General features: G+C 41.6%; 1 protein-coding gene and 1 long non-coding RNA gene across 3 annotated transcripts in view; one reads left to right on the forward strand and one right to left on the reverse strand.

Annotated features, from left to right (window-relative positions):
- Window positions 1-3908, reverse strand: part of LOC139183668 (uncharacterized) — a 64761-nt gene extending 60853 nt beyond the window's left edge. Inside the window, exon 1 of the long non-coding RNA XR_011567266.1 lies at window positions 3658-3908. This is a non-coding gene — a long non-coding RNA (uncharacterized lncRNA). The remainder of the gene's footprint in view (window positions 1-3657) is intronic.
- TBL1XR1 (TBL1X/Y related 1) overlaps window positions 3302-22941 on the forward strand; it is a 178075-nt gene continuing 158435 nt past the window's right edge. The window contains exon 1 of one of the 2 annotated variants that reach the window (XM_070791713.1): window positions 3302-3365. The gene's annotated coding sequence lies outside the window, so the exon portion shown is untranslated. Of the gene's footprint in view, window positions 3366-4038; window positions 4158-22941 lie in introns of those variants that run through there. The other variant, XM_019959464.2, reaches the window with a different exon arrangement.

A 22941-nucleotide genomic window follows, 5' to 3' on the forward strand; every position in this document is an offset into this window, starting at 1 on the left:
TATTCAAAGCATAAGGACAGCTTTTAGATTAGGACAAAGTATTGGAAATTGGTAACAATAGTTACTTCTTTGTTGTCAAGGCTTTCTTGCCTAACTATTGCATTTTGGTGAGGCCTCTGATCTGGTATACTACATGTGTTGGAATGATTAGTGGGTGGCGGTAACAATACATGTGACCTTTGTATAGTGCCTCATTTATCTGAGTATTTCATGTTGAAGCCACAATGTTTATCATATCAGATAGGTTCTGGAATATAGAAGTGAAAGGGATTGTTGTTGTTTAGTTGCTAAATTGGGTCTACTCATGGACTGTAGCCCGCCAGGCTCCTCTGTCTATGGGATTCTCTGGGCAAGAATACTGGAGTGGGTTGCCATTTCCTCCTCCAGGGGATCTTCTGGACCCAGGGATTGAACCAGTGTCTCCTGCATTGCAGGCAGACTCCTTTATCACTGAGCCACCGGGGAAGCCCCTAAGCCTCCCTTAAAACCCCTTCACAGGGAGAACCAAGGCTTTTCCACACTGGGTGCTTTTATTTGTCCAAAGGTCACTTCAAGTCTGTCTTCAGTAAGCACAGGGGAGGAAGTTCACTTTACTGGAACAAGTTTATGGCACAGGTCCCCACCTTTGGTGACTATTTTCATGATATTCAAAGGAAGTCATTTATGCACAGAAATACTTTATAAACTTCAAGGATATAAACAAATGATTATTATTACCAATGTGATAATAACAATTTAGGAATTTCTGTTAGGAAAGATAGCAGCTTGGTGTAGGGTCTAAGAATTTCAGGCTGGAAGCCCTGGATCTTAGGGACCTGAGGCAGGGTGGGCCCTCCCTTGTGAAGGGAGGGAATGAGGTCATTTCAAGGGAAGGTAAGTCTGGGATCCCCGGTGTGGAGATGACCCTGTCAAGAAACAGTGTGAGGAGTCCTCATTCACTAGATGGGTGGTTTGATTTTCCAGTAGCTACTGCCTGAACAGGACCCACGCACGGTGGCATAATGTGAAACTTCAAGCTAGGCCGATAGATGTGTTTCACTGGGTGGCTCAGATAATGAACCCTAGTTGTACTGAGATAGCTTACTAATTGAACAGAAGATTATGCTTAGTGACATTTATATGTATTTCACTACAAATATTGACAAAAAAAGTAAAATATTATATTTTCACTGCTTCTGAAAAGTGCCTTTGCAAAAGGTGCTAGTTCTGCAGTCAGGCTGAGCTTCAGAATCTTTCTGATGCAAAACCAGCTCTCTTTGTGCTGTCTCCCTGTACACTCAATACAGTGTTTTGGAAACCTGCAGTTATCTAAATTCCCATCGGATGACATTGTTTAATCTAACATTCCCTCTTTCATATATGAAAATAGCTCTAAGGACAAACCACAGAGAGGCTTTGAACACTTTCTGGTGGTTGGGAGGGAGTTTCCAATCTCACTCCCTCTCTTCTGATGGTTTTCCTACCTCCTTCCCCACCTCCCCCAGAGAACACACAAAGGTCTGGAAAGGCCTCCAGCAGCTCCTCGAACTCAACAGGGGCAAGAGCCTTTGACTTTGGCCAAAAAAGGGCACCTGTCTCATCACTGAGCTTATTAGGCCACCCAGAGTCCAGATGTGTAAAAGTTAGTTTTAATGAACTTTTTTTTGGTGTGAGAATTTAGGTCTCTGATACTGAGAGGAAACTACCATTGCTTTACAATAGTGACTACCCCAATTTCCAAATATTTAAGTACAAAAGTAGGAAAACAGAACCCTTTAACCTTTTAAAAAGGCTGCAAATTGTTATTTTACTCTGAAGACAGCAGTAACTGAAAATATCAACAAAAAAGGTTTCTTTCAGGCCAAATCTTAAAGTTAAAGGAGTAAGGTGCTTTTTTAATACCTTAGGCTTATACAAAGGTCCTAGAAAACCCCAAGCTCTGCTTTTTGAAGACCTTACACCGAACACATTTGTTTCGAACCTGTGAAGTGCCACCCTTTCTAAAAACAACCCGCTGCCCTCATCAATATTGTTACATGATCACTAATCTAAGTTATAATCTATAAACCGCCTTGATGAGCTACAAAAAAAAGTAGACAAAGTGAATAAACTTCTACTGTCGATGCTGCCGTAGAGGTATGTATGTTTAGCAAACATTTAGTTCATTATTTTATTTTTGTAAAACGAGAACTGATCGACAAAACCTTTCAAACAGACCCACCAGACGATAAATACCACCATATGTTTAATTCACAGTACATTTGGGCATAAACACTTCAATTACAGCTTTGTGTTTAGTATCAAAACCCTTTTCTTGTGTGCGCGTGTTTTCTCCACAGATCCGGTGCTCTGGATCATATTTTGAAAATCGCTTATTACAGATAAAGCACCTTTCGGGGTAGGCTTCCGAGAAACATATGTATTTATGCACACAAAGGTGCGAGCAGCTCTTTTCCCAAACAAATGTCCATATGATGCCTGCGCCGCGCTCTCCGCACATGCTCACCGCGTGCGTGTGGCCCGCCGGCCGCGCCGCGCTGCCCGGGTGCGCGCGGGGCCAAGCCGCCCCCGACCACGCTAGAGCCCGGCCGGCCTCCCCGGGAAAGTTAACCGGCGCCTCCCCGCCCCCACCCGGCCCGGAGGCGCCCCGCACCCGGCGGCGCGCGGCGGTGGGGGCGGGGCGGCCGGGGGCCCGGCGGCGCCTGGGAGCGCCCGCGGGTCTTGCTTTCTTTTTAAACGCCTGCGCCGCACCCGCCCAGCCCCCAGCGCCGCCGCGGCGGGCGGGAGGCAGAGGAGCGGGGCCGGCGGAGGCCCCCCCCGCCGCGCCGCCGCCGCCTCCTCCCCGCGTCCGCCGCGCCCCTCCCCCGCCGGCCCCTCCCCCGCGCGCCCGCCCGGCGCAGGCCGCTCGGGTTTGTTTTGCTGCGCGGCCGCCGCCGCCGCCGCCGCGGGCCTCGCGAGCTCATTTGTGCCTGGCTGGTCCCCATTCCTCTCTCCCCAGTGTTGAGTGTCTGAGCCGTTGGCTGCTCCGAACCGTTTGGCTCTTTCCCTTAGTAACAGCTTTTACCTTCTGCCTCAATTCCTCTCCCCGCTCGCGCCCTTCCCCCGCGCGCCGCCTCCCCCCGCCGCCGGCCGCGTGCGCCCCCGCCCCTCCCCCCGCGGCGGGAGCACCTCCGCTCGCCACCTGGGGACCCGCGCCGCGCTCCCCGCCCCCGCCCGCCCGGCGCCCATCCCCCGCGCCCTCCGCTCGCCGGGGTTATAATTGCCTCTCACCCCCCGGAGGGGTTATTTTGGGGGTGGTTGGAGGTGGCGGCGGCGGCGAGGAGGGGAATTTCCTTGTGCCTCCATTCCCGGGAGGGGGGAGCGGCGTCGGAGGCCACCGTTTCCAGGTAAGCGCCGGGGGCCGGACCCCGGGGTGGGGGCGGCCGCGGGCCGGGGCGGGGGGCGCGGGCCGCGGTGGTCTGGGGGGCGCCAGGCCGCGGTGGTGGTGGGGGGGATGGGCGCAAGTGGAACATGCATTTTTCAACTTGGCCCTTCGGGGAGCTGGGGGTTTGGTGGGGGAGGGGAGGGAGGGACGGCATTTAGGGTGCCCCATCCCCCCTTTTTGCTCTCCCAGGCTTCTTTGAAATGCTCACGTGCCTGCCCACCCCCTACCCTTTCCTGGTCCCGGGGGATCCTCACCCTTATTATGTTGTTGTCCCCGAAAATGTGCACGTCGGCCTGCTCCCCCTCTTCCACCCTTCGTGCATTTACACCCCCTTTTTGTGTGTGGTGTGTGTGTATGTGTCTGTGGGGGAGGCTTTCAGGAAAGAATTTGCAGCAAATTGAATCAAGGAGCCATCATGAGGCCGACTCCTTTATAGCCTATTTTTAGCAGGGGAGAGGGCTTCGGTGCACGTTTTCTGGCGAAACCTGGGGCTGCGATGGAAGTCCGCGCCCCTCCCCCGGCGCGGCCCAGGCCCCGGCGCTGCGACCCCGGCTGGCGTGCGGGGGGCGGCTGTTGGGGCGCGCGTCCTGGGCGGGGGTGCGGGGGGGGAGGGGCGCGCGGCCGCAGGGCCGCACTCCGGGACGTGTTTATTTGTAACTTGGAGCTTTTTAGCGTCTTGAGGAGGCATTTGATAGAGCCTTTTTGAAGTTGGGTTCAGAAGTGTAGAATTGGCAAAGTTATTGCTAGCTTCCTGGTAAGTTTTGGGTGGCTCAGAGTCACATTATTTTCTGACAGTGTAAAGGCCACGTTGTGAGGGTGGTTTCTCGGTAACTTCCTCTTTGCAACCGATGTCATTTTTTGAACAGCAGCAGACTTTTATTTCAGTGAAGTATTAATCTGAAATGGCAGCTCGAGGGAAGCCATGCGTGTGTGAGCGTGTTCAGTATTTTTGGAAGTTCCTAATTTGCTGAAATAGGCATCACTTTGCAGGGGCAACCGAGAATAAATTTGGGTTGTGAAAATGGTGTGTTTCATGTAAAATTTGAGTTGTAATGGCTTTTAAAAAACGCTCCCGTTCTTAGCTTATCTAATGATATTCTCGAAAATAATGTGGTGATTACGAATGACTAAAGTGTTGGAATCAAGTTAAAAACTAGATTTTTCTGTGTCTGGAGTTTGCTTAAACCGGTGGACTGTGCGAGCACCAAGGTGAAGAGTTTTAGTGCCTCTATGATTTATAGTTGACTGAGGGAAGTTGACTGTTGGCTTTCTGGTTTTCCAGGCAAGACCCTTCTGTTGATCTAAACAAGCTTGCTCATAAAATATGGTGGGTGAAATGTAGGTTATTTTTAGTCTGAATGGTTTAATTCCCCCTCCCCCATATAATTAGGTAATCATTTCCCTCCCCCCTTTTTTCCTAAGACTCCTTTATCTGGTCGGATAATATGAGGCCCTGGTGGTGGTTTCATTTACTTAAAAAAGTGATAAATATCCTGATTACACGCTGAAGATACAGTGAGTGACTTTTTGGTTTTCCCAGTGTGGTTTATTTTCATTTTTGTTAAATCAGACTCATGCTGCATTGGTGTATTTTAGTAATCTTGACTTCCTGGGACTGTATGTTCTCACTCTTAATAAGTTTATAGTCTGGTGAAATAGGGCAGCTTTGTCTCCATGAAAACAGTGTGTATGTTGGGTTGTATCATGGGAGTTCATGGCAAGCAAGCTTCGGAAATTATCATTGAGCGCCGTTCTAGAAATAGCGTTTACCTGTGGAGGAGGGGCAGCAGAAAATATGCCTGAGAGTGCTTAGGCTTGTGATTTGTGTTTATACTTTTTGCTCTTAAATCGAGGTTTTCCTGCTTCTTTGGAATATGTTTTTTTTTCACCCCAATTCTGCTGTCTTGCACCATGTGATATATGTAATCACAACCATTAAATCCATAAACGACTACTATTTTTTTTTTTTTTTTTGCCATTTGAGTTGTTAGAATCAGACCTAGAGGGCAAAGCACTAAACCGAATGGGGTATGAAAACAATACGTACAAGGAAAAAGTTTTTCTTACTGTTAAGGAACTTAATTATTTGTTAATGCCATAAAAATTGTTGCAAGGGTCACCATTAGTTTTATAACAGGTTTTTTTATTCCCATGTGTACCAGCTTTGGTTGTTAGTGTGGGGAACACCGGTGGTAAATGGGATGGCCCCTTGTGAAGGTTATATTTTTTCATTGGTTGTTTCAAAGAAGTGTTGACTATTTTAATAACTTTTTTGCACATGTTCAGAGATCTTTGTTAGATCTGTTCTCAACATAAGATTTATCATAATTACCACCAGAACATGCCCAGGAGGAGAATAAGAAGTAACTGCTTCCTGTGTACTGGGAGCCTTTCAGGCTAATATTCAGAAAGGGCAGAATGACTATAAACGTAGGGGTTACTGATAAGAGATGAGACTAATGGACCTTTTGAATGACAACCTGTTGAACAAATATATCTGTTCATATATAGCAGTGAAATATAAGTACAACCTTGTCAAATGGGTAGCTGATAAAGGGATTCATCTCCAATTTACTACAGCAGTTATTACTACAAAGAATTTCTGACTTGACATATTTTGAGGAAGACATAATTTGTTGAATTTATTCATTTTCTGTGTTATTTGTAGAAAAAGAATTGAGAAGAATGTGAATAGTTGTAAGTCAGGGGAGAGAGATGGCAGAAATATTGACACTGTCTGGGACTTTATATTTTTCTAGTACATGGAATTTGACTCATTTCAAATGACATTTATAGTGTAAGTCACTAACATGCAAAAAAAAAAAAAAAAAAAAAAGCAGTACACCGCCATAGTACAAAAAGGCTAGGACCCCAGGGCTGTGTAGCAAACAACTGGTAAGAGTGTGGTCTGGTTTGGAGACCATATGTTGGTATATACTATTCTATTGCCAAGAGATACTTGAATTTAAAAACCTATGTGAGAAAGGCTATGCTGGAGAGGTTTACTGTTCACCATCTCTGGGTTTGGACTCCCTAAGAGTACCATTAATAGTCCTTTTAGCAAGAGTCCAAGGAAAGGAACTCTGCTTGGGCTGTACTCTAGGAAAGGTGTGAGGTGCTTTGCTACGTCATTCATACCCCAGTCTAATCCTGAGCTGGGTAGTATTTGTGGATGCTAAAACAGTGAGGTGAAGATAAGTTAATTCACTTGTTCAAGGCCACAGAAGGATCAAATGATGCACTAGTATTCAGACCTTTGTTTGAGCCCTAGTCCGTTTTATGTGTAGATGACTTTAGCTGGGCCTAAGTTTTGTCAGTTGTATCTGTAGGTATCCTTTGAAAAACTACTGTTTTTAATGAAGTTTATAATTCTATAATTGGGGTTGCTACTAACTGGGTCACATCATTGTGTAGATAAATGAAATTCATAAGGCTCATGTATCATTGGCTTAACTCTCTAGAACTGTTTATTAGTAATAAGATGTAATCTTCTTGTCCACTGCTGAGTTTCCGACTTTAAGATTCACTGCGGTGATGTAGCCTCTCCACATACTGCCAGCAGAAATAAGGAAATGTGATTCCATACTTAAACTTAAGAAGGAAAAGCAGATCCTCAGAGCACATATTTCTGAAAACTCGTGTAAGAAAAATCATAAAAGTCATTTTGTGCAGCTTGCAGGTTCTGTTAGGCGTTCTCAAGGTGAACTCCCCAGCTTCAGACTCAGGCTTCATCCCTTACTAATTTTATCACCTTGTGGGAGCAACTCCACTGTGTCTTAGTTTGCTCCTCTGTGTAGTGGGACAGTCAACTTCATAGAGTTGAGCAGATGAAGAGAATTATCTGTGTGATACAACTAGAGATTATCATCCTAAGTGAATAAGTCAAAGAGATACATACTGTATGATATGCGTGAAATCTAAAGTACGGTACAAATGAATTATCTACAAAACAGAAGCAGACTTCCAGACACGGAGAGCAGACTAGCCGCTGCCAAGAGGGAGGGGGAAGGAAACGGATGGGCTGGGAGTTTGGGGTTGGTAGATGCAAACTATTACATTTAGAATGGATACACAATGAACTACTGTATAGCACAGGGACCTATAGCCAGTCTTGTGGAATAAATCTTAGTGGAAAAGAATATATGTATAAAATGTGTATGTGTGTATAATTGAGACACTTGCTGTACAGTAGAAATTAGCACAACAATGTAAATCAGCTATTGCTGAATTTAGTTGCTAAGTCATGTCCGACTCTTGTGACCCTATGGACTGTAACCAGCCAGGCTCCTCTGTCTGTGGGATTCCCCAGGCAAGAATACATGGAAGGAAATGAGGTGCCATTTCCTCCTCCAGGGGATATTCCCTGTTTCTCCTGCATTGGCAGGAGGATTCCTTACTGTCGAGCCATTAGGATACTTTGGTTTAAAAAAAAAAAAAGTATGTGTAAGTTTCTGAGAGCAGTAGCCGACAAAGAAGCATTATGGAAATGTAAGGTGATTAGGATGATGATGGCTTTGGATTTGAAGTTTGCTTCTTTGCATTACATTTTATTTACTTGTTATTTAAGTAGGGGCATAATGTCATAGGAAGTATTTAGCAGTTTTATTTCCTGAATTCTTGGGCTAAATAGTTGACATATGCTTAGCGTAATTTATTTACTCCTGAAGTTGTGACTTAAGGCTTACTTGAAGCATGAGGCTGGGTTGTAACTAAGTGGAAGCTTAGTTCCATGGCTGGTGTAGGCAGTGGTGGGTCTTCTGTGTGTCTTTGTTGCTGTTCTTCTGTTGCTTGGACTTGGACCTTTTAATTCTGCTTGAACCATTTGAACCCTTTTCTAACTCTTTTTAAATAAAGAGAGATTTAATTTTTCGAGGATGGATCCGCAGTGTCTAGGATCTATCTGCTTTTTAAATTGGAGTGATTACTTTAAGTAGGTTATTTCCTTCAGTCTCAACCTTTTATCTGTGTTAGTGTTCTACATTTTCAGCTGCTATCAAGACAGTTCCGCTTGGAGGTTCTGTTCCTTTGAAGTATCCTTGAGCCTTATTTTCCCTTCCCATTTTTTGTCACTCTTAATTCAGCAGTAGTGTTAACTACTACTAGAATTCTATGTGTCAGGACCACAAAGGTGCTTTGGCAGGTACTTGTGACTGAGTGACTGCTCTTTTAATTACCAGCTGCTTGGAAACAGGCTCAGGTAGCAAGGAAGGGGTTGCTGAGAGGGACTTGAGCCCAATGTGTCTGACTTCTAGGCCATGTTCTTAACTAGCAGTCTTCTCTCGGTAAAGGAAGGAATGAATGAATGGGTTTAGGTTTCTGGGTTATTGCTTTACTTTTCTGGCCGGGTGCTTTGGGCAGCCTTCATTCTATTTTCTCTAACTGCCGACAGTGTAATTCATTTAAATATTGGTTCATCATGTCAGTTCCCCTGCTGAAGAACCCATTATGGCTTCCCTTTGCCAACTGGATGTAGTTCATATGCTTCAAGTCTGGCCTTTAAGGCTCCATTCTAACCTGTTCAGCTTTATTTCCCACTCTTCGCCAACTGGGATTCTTGCTTGCCTGTCAAATAAACACTGCAGTTTTGTCATACTCACTACTCGCCTTCGTGTGTGCTATTCTTCCCTTTGTCCTTTTTATAGCCTGGTTTCAGTCCCACTTTCATGAGGCTTTTTCTGGCCATCCTGACTCAGGCTATTTTTTCTCTGAGATTGGATTGGATTTAATGAATGTCGCAGACTCCGTAATTATTTATTGTTTTGTGAGAATGTGTCACATTGCCTCAACTACAATTAGATTTCTTGAAGGAAAGGACCATTTTCCTTAGCTGCTCAGTCATGTCCTACTCTTTGTGACCCCATGAACTGTAGCCCACCAGACTCCTCTGTCCATGGGTTTCTCCAGGCAAGAATACTGGAATGGGTTGCCATTTCCTTCTCCAATTTTCCACAGAGTATGTAGCAAAATTCTTGACTTTTGTACTATACTATCTTCATGATAAAATGGATTGCTTCTATGAGGGCCCATGTTTAAATAAGAACAGTGACAGTCCTGTTTCACTCTTGGTACTGTGTCAAGCTTCTTTTTGAATTAAGCCTTCAAAGTTTAGTTATACTATAGTCACATAACCATTAATTTGAATTTTGATGTTGCCAGTGTTGACAAGGAAGGGGAAAAAAAGAACCTAGTCATTATTTAGAGTGAAATGAAAGTGGATAGTTTTATTCTCTTAATCCTGGGATAGTAGCCACAGTCCTGGTGAAAAGCCTAGTCTAGGAATCATGTCACGCTAAATTGGCTTTATCTGATTATATTTGTGTTGTTATGAAACTTAAGATTTTTGGATTTTATTTTCTAATTGTCAGTTTTTTTTGCTTATTGTTTTCTCAGTAGTATGTCTAAATAAGGTTATGTTTTTAGCTCTCACTATATGTGACAGCCTTCTGACCACATGGAATCCCATTTGAGCTGTTACTATGAATGTGTTAACTATCTATCATAAAGGGTCAATGGGTTCCGTCTCCCAGAGGAATGTCATTGTAACCATCTCTTTTCAGTAGTTTTCTTTCTTTTTTTTTGGCCATGTGACATGTGGGACCTTAGTGTCCCACCTACTGATTGAACCCGTGCCACCTCGGTCAAAGTACAGAGTCTTAACCACTGGACCACCAGCGAATTCCCTTCTCAGTAGTAGTTTGTGGTAAAGAGGTGCCAATCCACCTGGGTGATTTATTCTAAAGGCAACTATCTTGGTATTATGTCTTTTTGAAATTTTTAACATTTAGAGTTTTAAGATAGAAGGTTTCAGTGTCAAAATAAGTTGAATGTTACCCTGCTTTGTGAGAGCTTGGATTCACAGCTCAGAAATAGTACAGTCAGACCATAAGGGTCATGCTGGAAGATCAGAAGTTCCATTTTAGTAAATGGAGAGTTCCAGAGGGTTAAGGAAGGTATTTATGTGAAATGGTCAACTTGAGGAATAAATGAAGAAGACTAGGTATTGAATGTTTAAACTGGGGAGTTTGCCACCTGTTTTCCTCTTTATTGAACATTTCTTTCAGGAGATAGAATTTAATACAGAAGAAAACACAGCAGTCAGGGGTCAGAGATGGTCATTCCAGTGTCGTCTTTATGTTATTTTTATGTGAAATTGTACTAGGGACTCTCAAACTTTTTTTTTTTAAACAAAGGTGAGGTTTTCTGTTTTTAAGTAATTTAAAACAAAGAATTTTTGTTAAGGACTAGATATCAATCTGCATCTTTGTCTGAGATCAAAGTTGGTACCGTTGCTTTCCTCTTTTTCCCTCCCTCACTTCCTTCCTTCCCTTCCGCCTTCCTTCCTTCTGCATTGTATCCTGAGTGATAGGCATCATAACAGGGTGACCAGTGCCTTGGTTGTTAGTGGATGTTTGTGTTTTTGTTCTTAACTGCTTATGTACCTGAATGGTGGATAGCATTTTAATGTGGATTCAATATTAAGTGAATTTTTTGCCTCCCCCCCCCCCACACACACACACAAAACCGTAGTTATATGGCTAAGTCATTTAGTTTCCAGAAAGGTATAAGAGGATAAGATGAAATGCTTTCTAAAGTTTGCTCTTTCATTCTACCGATACTTATACAATCAATTCCTATATTAAAATTCTGAGATTTTGTTATTTAATTTTGTGATTTTTTTTTTTTGAGAGAGATCTAAATTTTCTTAGTATATTGGAGGACTGAAAAATCTACATCTTACATAGAATAATAAATAGGAAGTACTTGACATTAGTGTAAGCAAACACCTTGCCAGAGTTTAACAATTAATAGCATATTTTGGTGGTTACATTCAACTGCTAATGGAGCATGACTTAAGGGTTAGGGAGAGGTGTTTTATGCTTTCCCCTTAATTTGAGCAGGCTAATTGGGTAGAGTGTGTACTAATTTTGTTCAGTTTCTATTTTGTGATTGTCAGATGTCATTAACTGGCAGTGTAAGGCAATTGGGTCATCTACTTCTGGTTTGTGAAATAAGGTAATGGGAATAGATAATGAATGAATTTCCTTAATATTTTTTTCATTTTCTGTATGATTATTTTATAGGATAAAATTTATCATATGTGTGTGAATTTTTAGATGCTGTTTGTAGCTGTATCAATGTTTTTTGTCATCTTTTATTTTAAAATGTATAATGCAGTATACTTGAAAATTTTTCACCCACTTAAGTGATGGATTTTCCCTAAGTCACCTTTGTCTGTTTTCCTTAGTAAGCAAATATATATTTGGAGATCTTAAACTGGGGTTTGGAGTAAAGCCTGTTGCTCTATCAGGGAAATACCAATAACTTTCCTATTCTTGTGCAAAAACTAACAGACCCTTTTTACTTCTTTGACCTTGGACTTCTCTATGTCCTGCCAGCAGAGGTCACCAGTTTTAACACCTGGTGAGAGATGTTTTGTGTGTACTGTTTCTATACAGATTTTGTTTAGATTTGATGTTTATAACTTTCTAGTATTTTTAAGATCTTCTCAAAGATACATTTAAATGAAAAAACATGGAGGCAGAAAAGATCTTATACAGTTGTCTGCCATTTTAGCATAACAAGAGGGGGAGGAACGGAGAGGACACGCAGGGTGGAGTGTGCGTGTGTGCTTGTGTGTGGTGTGTGCGTCTGTGTGTTCCAGGTGACTCCAGCAGGACACACAGGAGACCAGTGACAGGGTTTGGGGAGTGGGGTTGAGGTGGGGAGATCATGTGGTCAGATGTGGGAAAGACTTATGTTCATCTTTAGAACTGCTTGAATTTTACTATGTTATTATTACCATTTCAAAAAAAGTAGCAGTTGTGAAAGAGCAAGACATCCAGTTAAGAATTCTTTATCTTCCTAGTTCTTTCAGTTTGAACTGTCAAAAGAAGGCAGAAAACTGTTAATTTCTTCCATGCATTCCAGTTAGTTCTTAAAGAGCTGGAACTGTATATATTTTTGTGAAAACTTATTTTTATTTTTCAGATTTGTTGGCAGAATTAGTCACTGAATATGATTAAAATGTGTTATTTCTGTGTCATGATTGGGTCATAGGACCAGTGGAATTGTTTAGTGATAGCAAACTGATGATTTTCGAGTCATGTCCATGGTTGATAATTTGAAATTGACCTGATGCACAGAGATGTTGGCTACAGCAGTGTTGCCTGATTTCAAAAGTGCTGTTTTGTCAGGGCTTTGGAAATTGGGTGAAAGTGGAAGTTCTCATAGTTTAGTAGTTAATTTCAGTAATTATGATAGTCTGTGGTATAATGGGATTTGTGGAATCGTAGATTATGATATTGCATGGATTTTAACATTACTTGTGAGTTTGGATAAATGTGTTATTGACTCCAAGGAGAGAGCTATATTAGATCTTGATACTATTTTGGGTTGCAACTGGTGTCACTTGTAATTGTGTCAATTGTGATTGTTCATTAGTTGTTTACCAGTAAAGAGTCTCGCCTTGCTTTGTGCTCATAGTTTTCAACTTAAGCTGGAACAACCTCTGAGAAGATAGCATCTGTTTATGTGCACCGCGTTCTGCGCTGTGACCTGATGCCACCCTTTCCTGAGGGCCGGGCCTCTGTCTTCAGCAGTGAGAGGCCTAGGTAGGCTCTGTGTCTGATCTTTGGCAGTAAACTCTTTCTGCAGGGTGTTACGGTGGCAAAAGCTCAGGCTCTGGAGCTCAGCATCCCTGGTTTGAATCCTGTCACTCCAGCTTATCGACCCTGGCTTGCCATAGTCTGTAGGGTTGCAGAGAGTCAGACACGGCCGAAGCGACTCACTCAGCACAGCACACAGCACCCCAGCTTATCAGCTGTATGGCTTGGGAAAGTTATGTAACCACTCCAGTTGGTTTCCACTCTGACAAATGGGAATTTTTCTCTGTAGAGCAATTGTGAGGATTGAAATGTGAAGGCAGTTGTCATGGGGCCAGCATATAGGATATACTCAAATAAATGCTAGCTACTGCTTGGTGCTTTTGTTAGCTGCAACAGCAACAGCTGAGGAAAGAGACAGAAAAGTGACACTCTCCTGTAAACTGTCATGGCTTTCTGTGGCAACTGCAGAGAATGGGATTGTTAACATTTTGAATTCAGAGAGCTATGACTGGATTTGGCGACTGAGCGTTTGTTGCTCACTCTAAAATGAGGATGTGTATTGCGGAGCTTTGTTGTGTCTCTAATACATATGTTGTTTTACAGTGATGTTGTGATGTTTTACATTGAATTTGGTCACTTCTTGATAAGATGCATCAAGAGAAAACAAAGTTACTACCTTTTAAAAACAGTAAAATCTTCCTGCTTTTTTGGGGTGGAATCACTCTTCTTTGTCTCCAGTCTGGGAGATCCAGCAGTGCTCTGGCTCTCAGTGGACACTGCTTGGATGATCAGCCATTTCCAATGCTAGTGTTATACAGTCTGCAAACTTGGAATTGGGCTTTCACTAAGAAATACATGAGTATTTTACAGCCATACACACCCTGTGTTATAGGTAACATAGGGTGTGTATGGGTGTAAAAATAAGTTTTCAGGAAATTGTTCTTGCTCTAGTATGTGGTACGCACTCATTTTCTACACTCTTTCATTTATAAACATGCTTTTATAAATTTGTTAGCTGATTTTATTTTACAAGTAATAATTTCATTATTCACTGGATTTAGAATCAGTACTCAAAAATCAGAAGCAAAGTATTGCTCTGAATGGTAGGGCATAGATAATTAGTTATTGGTGCTCATGTCTTTAGGTAGTATTCTGAGGCTCTGTTAGGATTCTGAAGTTCTGATGCCCCAATTTTTGTAAAGTATACATGCAAATCGTAGGGAATTTTGGTTGCTAATAAATGTGAATATAAACTTTTTTAGGGGTAATCTGCAAACAGCTCTGGATTAAGAACCCTGGGTGCGTCTCATAAGAGTGTTAGTTATTAACAAAGGAGTAACCATCATACCAAGTTTCTTACATCTCATCAGGAAGGAAATAATGGGTAATTGTTTTGTACTATTTAAAACTAACATATCTTAACATATTGGCCACCTGAAGTTACACGGTTTGATTGAAGATTAAGCTTCCTTCTATGACATCCTTCATTTAACATCCTGGCCTGTGCCCACCGGTCATCTGTTTCTGGCACACACCTCTATTTGACTGAGTGTTAATTGTTGATTAACACTGTCTCAGTGCGCATGGCCTTCCTTGAAGACAGTTGCATTTCACTCATCTTTTCCTCAGCACCTGTCCAATTCCTTGCACAGTGCAGATGTTGCATTCATGTTGATCTGAATCCATGAAGCTCTCTGAGTGAGGTACAGGTTTTCCAGTATAGACCCTGACTTCTGAGACAGTGATTCAGACATGCAGAAGTAGAAAAGGGATCTATCTGTTAGGTAGGTAGAATAGGAAAAAGGAGTCCAAAATGGCGGTGGCTAAAAGACAAGGAAGGTCAAAGGAAGGTCTGAGGACCAGAGTGAAGACTTCAGGCAGAACAAACAGCACTCCTGGCTAAGCCCAATTTGCATAGGGCATGCCCAGGTGGAGGAAAAACATATAAAAGGAGGAGCCAAAGTGCTTTCTCACGGACACTCCCCGCCCCCCGACGCCGTGTGTGTGCGCTCTCACACTCCTCCACTCTCTTCTCTTTGAGTCTTGGATTCTGCTATCTTCTAAATAAAATGGAGCTGTAATAATGATTTGCCTAAGAGCTGTAGCACGGTTGTCCAAGACCTGAGAGCTGTGACGTGCCGAGGGCTTTAATGTCCGTTGCTCCAAATCTTTGTTGTGACTAGACAAAGAACCGAGGAACATACACTTGCGTGACATATCCATTTTCACAAATTCATTGACTTTTGGATTTATGTTCTTACTCTAAGACTTATGAGGGTCTGCTTGATGATCTAACATCCTGTTTTTGGTGTAGAAACAATGAATATGATCAAAACCTGGATTAAAAGAAACAAAGACCTTGACCTGACATTAGCAGTTAAACTTGATTTTGGGATGTTTTGTGGACTTGTCCACATGTTCATGGTACTCATGTACTTTTTCTTGGTCTCCCCTCCACCCCTCATTGGAACTTTTACCTGATACTGATAATGCCTTTCTTGCTTGACCTCCTGGTATGTGTGTTCAGTCGATACATATACTGATGTCTCCTCTTTGACCGTGACCTTCCCTTAGGGCTTGACACACTCCATGCCCCTTGTCTCTTTACACCAGGCATTGCAGTGCAAGTGATTCTGTGGCCCAAATTGGGTCTTAATTCTGACCTCCTCTTCTGATCTACAGCTATCTACATTCTAGCATGAGGTTACCCTATACTTTTTTCCTGAGTTTCTGTTACTGAGTGTAGGATGGCAGTGGCATTACATTTTCATTTGGTGATGAGACAGAGATGGAAGATTGAGGAGGGTCAGAGATGGAAGAAATAGGACTGGGTATGGTAATATCCACTTGTTATGGTAAACTGGGGCTACATCCTCTGCCTCTAGCTGCTGTTGAAAACGTCCAGAATAATCTGAGACACTGGGTGTTGGAGTGGAGTTTGGAGATAAGCAATCTTGGTAGATGTGTCTGTTATCATTTGAAGCCTTCCACAGTGGAGGATGCCCCCCCTGCCCATTTTCAGCTTTACTGAGGTATAAAAGATGATTCTTTTGTCAGAGGGAGATGGTTGCTCTCTGGAAACCAGGGAAGGTAAGATTTTCAGTTTTGCAACAACATCTCAGTGATGTTTTAAGAAGCACTTGTACTTAATAAAGTTTAAAATTCATCAGCAGATTTGAAAAATTCCTAAGGATAGTACATTTAAAAGATGAACATTTTCACTTTCCTTGGAATGTTGTTAAAACTGGCAGGGTACTATTAAATGGAATGAACACAGGATTCATCCTAGAATAAGCTTTTGTGTTTTTTTACACTTTGTTTGCTTGTCTGTCTGAGAGTACTTTTGTTTAAGTAGATAGTTTAATCTTTCGTATCTGTAGGCTCTTTGCTTCTTGTGTTAGGTATGTGTTCTCATTTCTTCTCTACTTGCTTTGTTCCCTTTTTGGGGTCATATTCTCTTGTGAATCGCTGGCTGCCTTATTTTTATCTAGTCTCATTTGCCTTTCTTGCATTTTCTTCATGTATGTTTTGGTAGTAGATAGTATTGGTTGGTTCATTTGGTTTGACAAATCAATGTAGAAGTGACTTGATAACTGAGAACTGGTGGTAACAGGAAGAGTGGCTGCTTTTTTTTTGAAATTGTGCATAACAGCATATCTTTTGATAAATACTAAGCTAATTACACATGGTATAGCTTACACGAAAGCATATATAGTTTTATGGAATGCATGGCAGAGACATTTGTACATACTGTTGTGTAGACACTATATTAAGTGCTCAGAAAGTGTCAGTTTCCTTCTCTCTTCTCTGTGGGTTTTCCATCATACTTAACATAAAATTGGAATATTTTTCCTTGGCCTGTGGAGGTTCCACCAGCACATGACTTGCCCTTTGGCCGCCTCACAAATGGTATCCTGTTTCATGGCACCCTTCCCCTTGTGCTCTGTGTCCAGCCACACCAGCTCCACGCCCACAGAACAAGCTTGTTCCTGTCTCAGCACCTTAATTGCTTTACTCTCTGCCTCAGGCTTTGCCCTGAGATTGTCATATGGCAAATTTTTTTTTTTTTTTTTTTTATGTCATTCAGATTTCAGTTCCAATGCCCTCACCTCTGAGAGACCTTAGAAAGGTCACAATGAAGTAGCTGCCCACTCCCTAGCCATTTTCAGTCACATAGCGCTTATCTCGCTCTCTCTGATAGCCTTAATTGTTGATTTATCTTTTTAAATGCACCTCTATAATTTAAACTCCCTGAGAACAGGGATGGGCTCTGTCTTGTCACACCAGGACCTGAAACAGGACCTGGTAGTTCAGTAAATATTTGAGTGAATTGTTCTCTCAGGAATGTTTTGTGACCAGCTGATAGACTTAAACTGGTTTGTCCTTACAATAGAATAGTGGAAATGATTCATTAAAAGGTCAGCATTTAGGGGAGGGTTGGAAGAGAGTTTACTTCCTTGGAATCTCCATTTGGGGAAGTCCAAGGACATATGTGAGCGCTGTCTACTTTTCTTGGAGAAATACACTTACAGTGTTTGAAACAGGGGAAAAAAACAACACACAGATGGATAATTGATAAACCAGTTTGAATGTGTGCTTGTGTTAATCATAAATGTTAGATTTTAGTAGGTTAATACTTCATTTTAAGATGCGTATTTCATACAATAAAAATGATGAGGGCTGAGTACCCCCATTTAGGCTTTGTACAGGTTCAGGAGATTTTGAAATTTACCTTTAGTTATATTTCCCTGTGATATTCTGTCTTGAGAGTCATGGTCAGCTTCGCAAAGTTGATATATGACTCAAATCTCTTTCAGTTGTATGTATGTTAGAAACTCAGTTTAGACTGCTGCTGCTGCTAAGTCGCTTTAGTCGTATCCAACTCTGTGCGACCCCATAGACGGCAGCCCACCAGGCTCCCCCGTCCCTGGGATTCTCCAGGCAAGAACACTGGAGTGGGTTGCCATTTCCTTCTCCAGTGCATGAAAGTGAAAAGTGAAAGTGAGGTTGCTCAGTCATGTCCGACTCTTAGCAACCCCATGGACTGTAGCCTACCAGGCTCCTCCGTCCATGGGATTCTCCAGGCAAGAGTACTGGAGTGGGGTGCCGTTGCCTTCTCCACAGTTCAGACTAGTTTAAGCCAAAAAGGGAGTAGAATCAAAATGGATCAAGTAACTCATTTGTAAGAAAGAGCATTGAGCCAGCTAGGCTTTAGGAGACAACTAGGAGCACACCGATTTGAAAGCTACTAGACGTCTTTGCTAATAATCTTGTCTCTTGTTTATTTGTTTGTAGATGAGCTTCATTTTCTCATAGTAGATTTGCTTTCTTCACAGGGAGGAAAATACTTGCCAGTGCCAGTTTTCATTCTCTGTTTTTTCCTGCTGTAGAGGAGGGGCTATCTCTTTTTGGTTTTCATTTGGAAGATTCTTGCCTGCGTGAGTGCTCAGTTGTGGGCCAACTCTTTGCGACCCCATGGACTGAAGCCTGCCAGTCTCCTCTGTCCACAGAATTCTCCAGGCAAGAATACTGGAGTGGGTTGCCATTTCCTCCTCCAGGGGATCTTCCCGACCCAGGGATCGAACCTGCGTCTCCTGCACTGGCAGGCAGGTTCTTTACCACTAGTGCCACCTGGCAAGTTTGATTTGTGTCCACCATGGCCATAGGCCTTATCAAAACTATGGCTGCTTTCAAGTACCTGGTGGGACTGTCGCGGGCGGGGCGGGAGAGCCATGGAAATGAGAATTGAGTGAAATCGGGGGCTGCTGGGCAGACAGCCTCTTCCCCTCCTTCCTCTTGCTGCCCATGTCACTGCCTCACAAAATGTGACTCCATTTATGGTTGGGGTATGGTGCCTTTAATCCACCATAGATTGTCAGATAAAATTCCTTTAACAATTTGGAAAATTATATTTTATTCCTCGATATAGTGCATGAAAGATGATGAAATGGTTTCATGGGGAAAAGGGCCTAGCTCTGAATTGAAGGGAGAAAGTTGATCTGAATTGACATTTCTTTTTTTCTTTTCTTGCTCCGGGGTTCCCAGTCTTTTCAAACTCAAATCCATTTTTTAAATGAACAATTGAGGTCTTTCATGTGGGTTTTTTCGTCTCTCCGACAGTAAAGAATATGCCTGCAGTGCAGGAGACCTGGGTTGGGAAGATCCCCTGGAGAAGGAAATAGCAACCCACTCCTGTATTCTTGCCTGGAGAATTCCATGGACAGAGGAGACTGGCAGGCTACATGCAGTTCATGGGGTTGCAAAGAGTCGGATACGACTGAGCGAATAACACACGTGTGTGTGGTAATTGTAATTTTATGAACTCAGTCTCTGGCTAATATGAGTATTCAAATGAATGTCTTCTCAAAATGAGTTACACAGCAAATAATTTGATGCTATTTATGTTTGTTTTGTTTTTAACATTACTTCTGCTAATTTAACAGCTAATAGAAGGCAGTATTTGAGATCAGCTATTAGAAAGTTATCAGGAGGTTAATTATACATATTTAGGGAATATTTTAATCTCTGAGGAAGATAACAACCTTCATCCTAACTAGGTAGTTAAATAATTTTAGCATGTAATATTAACAAGTTTTATATTCCAAACAATTACTGTTTTGAGCAGTATTTCAGCATTCACTAAAATAAAATGGTTAGCTGTGTAGAAAAAGCCTTCTGCAACCCAAGAGATAGTCTTTCTGGACAGCAGTTGCTTCATCTTTAAAACAGTGAACCAGGTCTCTGAGGTTGCTTTTGGAGTTAATGCTCTTTGACCCTGATACTGCATATATAATTTAAAAATTAAGTCTGTGTTCAGCCAAATTAAATGGAAAATATACTATACTGGTCTCTTCAGGTTAATCATTACCTGGACTGTTTTTTCCTAAAGAAAATGCTTGCATTTCTTTGACACTGTCTTACTTTGGAAAGTTAGCCATAAAGAAAATATTTTTTAGATGTCTGAAAAGACACTTCTTTTGCTTAATCCAATAATCTTTGAGTTCGGGAACATTTGTTACATCTGATTTCACTGTAGAGAAAACTGAAAGAAATAACATCAGACACACTTTTGAGAATGATTTTTCTTTAATGCCCTTAATTGTATGATTGCTGTCAATGGCAATAATTTTTCAGCAGTTAAGGTTTTATTAGAAGTTGTACCAAAAAGTATATCTCTTAAGTACTATGAGAAAATGCTGTTCACGTTTGTAATTTTTTAAATACTAAAATAAGTTTCAAGTGTTGCTCATATTAACTACTGAGAATCTGTGTATATTAAAATAATTTACAATAAAAATAGCTATGTGAGTGATATAACAGGAGAGAGGATATATGTTAGGGAATAGAGACGCCAAACAGGTTGTTCTTTTCTGGCAGTTTGGTTTATGTGTAGCATAAGCTTTGAAAGTTGGAGAGTGATGAGAACAGGCAGGATAGGTAAGTAGGGATCATACCATGGAATGACTTCTTTGTTGTGATAAAGAATTTGGACATTCTTCTGTGGCAGTAAACTAGTGAAGGACGTTTAGCCTAACTGCAGGATTGTATTTTATCCCTGGATATAGTGCATGAAGAATGACATGATGGTTTCAGCAGAAAAGGCCTAACTCTGGACTGAATGGAGAAAGTTGATCTGATACTGTTATTGGTGAGAATGAGACCACATATTTCTGAGAGTCTTGCAAACTCATCCACATTTCTGAATTCTGGAGGTTAAAAAAAAAAAAAAAAGCAATTGGAAATTCAGGAGAGAATGGAGCAACCAGATTTTCTTTTCTGTGGCGTGCTACTGCTTTTCTTTTTGTGGAGAACCAGGGGTATGACTGGATCTTGAGGATGGGGAACTAATTTGTTGTCCAAATGGCTAATGGATAAAATCAGGGACCAAGGAAAGGAGTGGGAGATTGCCCTTGTCGTCATGAATCTTAACTGAGGGGTAACTGAATTAGGTATTTACTTGAGAATAGTCACAAAAAAAGTGAATTGATACAGTTTTACTAGTTTATGAAGATTCTAGTGGGTATAATTTTTTCTAGGTTAGTCATATGTTCATATTTCTTCAAAGCTTTTAAAAAGTGTGTATTAGTATAAAAGTCATTAGAATCTCAGTTTGATAACTAGGAAATTAATCTAAATTGAGTACTATTTAATATTTAATTAAAATTGCATAAATTTTGCTTTTTAAAAAGCTGTTATTTTGAAATAATTTTAGACAGTACAGAAGAGTACAGGGCTGAGGTTATGGATACTCAGGGATGACTACCACAGAGGTGATGTGCCTGTTTTGTATCAAGCGCATATGTCCGTATTTACATACAGTGGTATCCATTGTTACTGGTGTTATTAACCTTGATCACTTGATAAGGACTGCTATTAACCTTTTATCTATTGGTAGAATTGTTTAGGGGCTTCCCAGGTGGTGCTAGTGGTAACGAACCTGCTTGCCAATGCAGGAGACATAAGAGATGTGAGTTCAGTCCCTGGGTCGGAAAGATCCTCTGGAGGAAGAGGTGGCAACCCACTTCAGTGTTCTTGCCTGGATAACCCCATGGACAGAGGAACCTGACGGGTTATGGTTCATAGGATCACAAAGAGTTGTACATGACTGAAGCGACTTGGCACACAAGCAGAATTGTTTAGACTGGAACTATCTAATCATGTACTGAGTACCACACATGTAATTTGAAGTTTTCTAGTAATCACACTGAAAGAAGTGATAAGTGAAATTAATTGTTAAACAGCATGTTTTATTAAGCCTAATGTAACCACAGTATTATCATTTCAGCAGGTTTCTTCATTATGAAGTTACTGTTTTTCTGCTTTCCATACTCCGTTCATTAGAAGTAAGTCATTAAGTTCAGCCCTCATTTGAACGTGAAGGACGTTAAGTTCCACCTGCTGGAGAGAAAAGTATCAAAGAACTTGTGGATAATTGTTGAAGTTACTATAGTAATCAAGAAATATTTCGGGAAGGTGCTCTAAGGATGTGTAGGGAGCCTTTTTCTTTAAAGTTTTGCCCAGTAATTTTAGCGCTCGTCAGTGGGGCATTGTTTGCACCAGAGATTGCTGGGGTGTTCTAATGGTGACTTTCTAGTTCTCTCATACCTTCTACATATATTAATTGGATTTTTCTGTACAAATGTGTTCTTTTTCACTCACTTATTTTTTCAATTGTTTATGTGCATGTGGATTCATGGATTTTTATTTTGGTCTTTGGGTTATAAATTAATATCATTAATATTAATAACTCCTTGTTTTGTTGCTCAGATTCTAGCTTTGGCCATTGGGAACTCATTTAGGCTGCTTTCTGCACCCTTTCAACATGACCATCCTTCGTTTTTTAATCTCTTTCTAACCAGCAAGGTGCGCCAGGTTATCTTGTATTTTTCCTTTCCTAGCCCTAGAAATCAGCCATGCCTCCAAGAAACTCTGTCTGCCTTTTATTGGAATCACAGCAAAATTTTATTCTAATTCAGAAAGTAATGTCTTCATGTGGATTTTATAAAGTGTCATTATTGGCTTGTGTCAGATTTTTCTTACGGTTTCTGAACCACATTTATTCACTCAGCAAACTTTTAAAAAATATTCATATGCCAACCTTTTTAGTAGGGATACAGGGTCAAATAAGACATGGTCATTGATGCCAAGGAGTCTAGATGTGAGAAAGCAGATCTTTTTTCCCCCTCCAACATACTGAGGGCCTGTTATGTGCCAGGTACTGTACTATAAGTGAACAGGAAGTAATAAGAACTGGAGAAGGATAGTGTCGGTTGTTTTTAGGAACACATGGGATGGGTACTTAAGCCTGAATTGGGCCAGATGGAGTGTGGAACAAGTCTTGAAAATGACTAGATCTTAAGTGTGAAATTGAGTGGAGAGGAGGGGTAGGGAGAGAAGCTATTCCAGGAGGAGGAATAGCATTGTCAAGACCAC

Source organism: Bos indicus, chromosome 1 (assembly GCF_029378745.1).
Source record: "Bos indicus isolate NIAB-ARS_2022 breed Sahiwal x Tharparkar chromosome 1, NIAB-ARS_B.indTharparkar_mat_pri_1.0, whole genome shotgun sequence".
Classification (NCBI taxonomy): Eukaryota; Metazoa; Chordata; class Mammalia; order Artiodactyla; family Bovidae; genus Bos; species Bos indicus.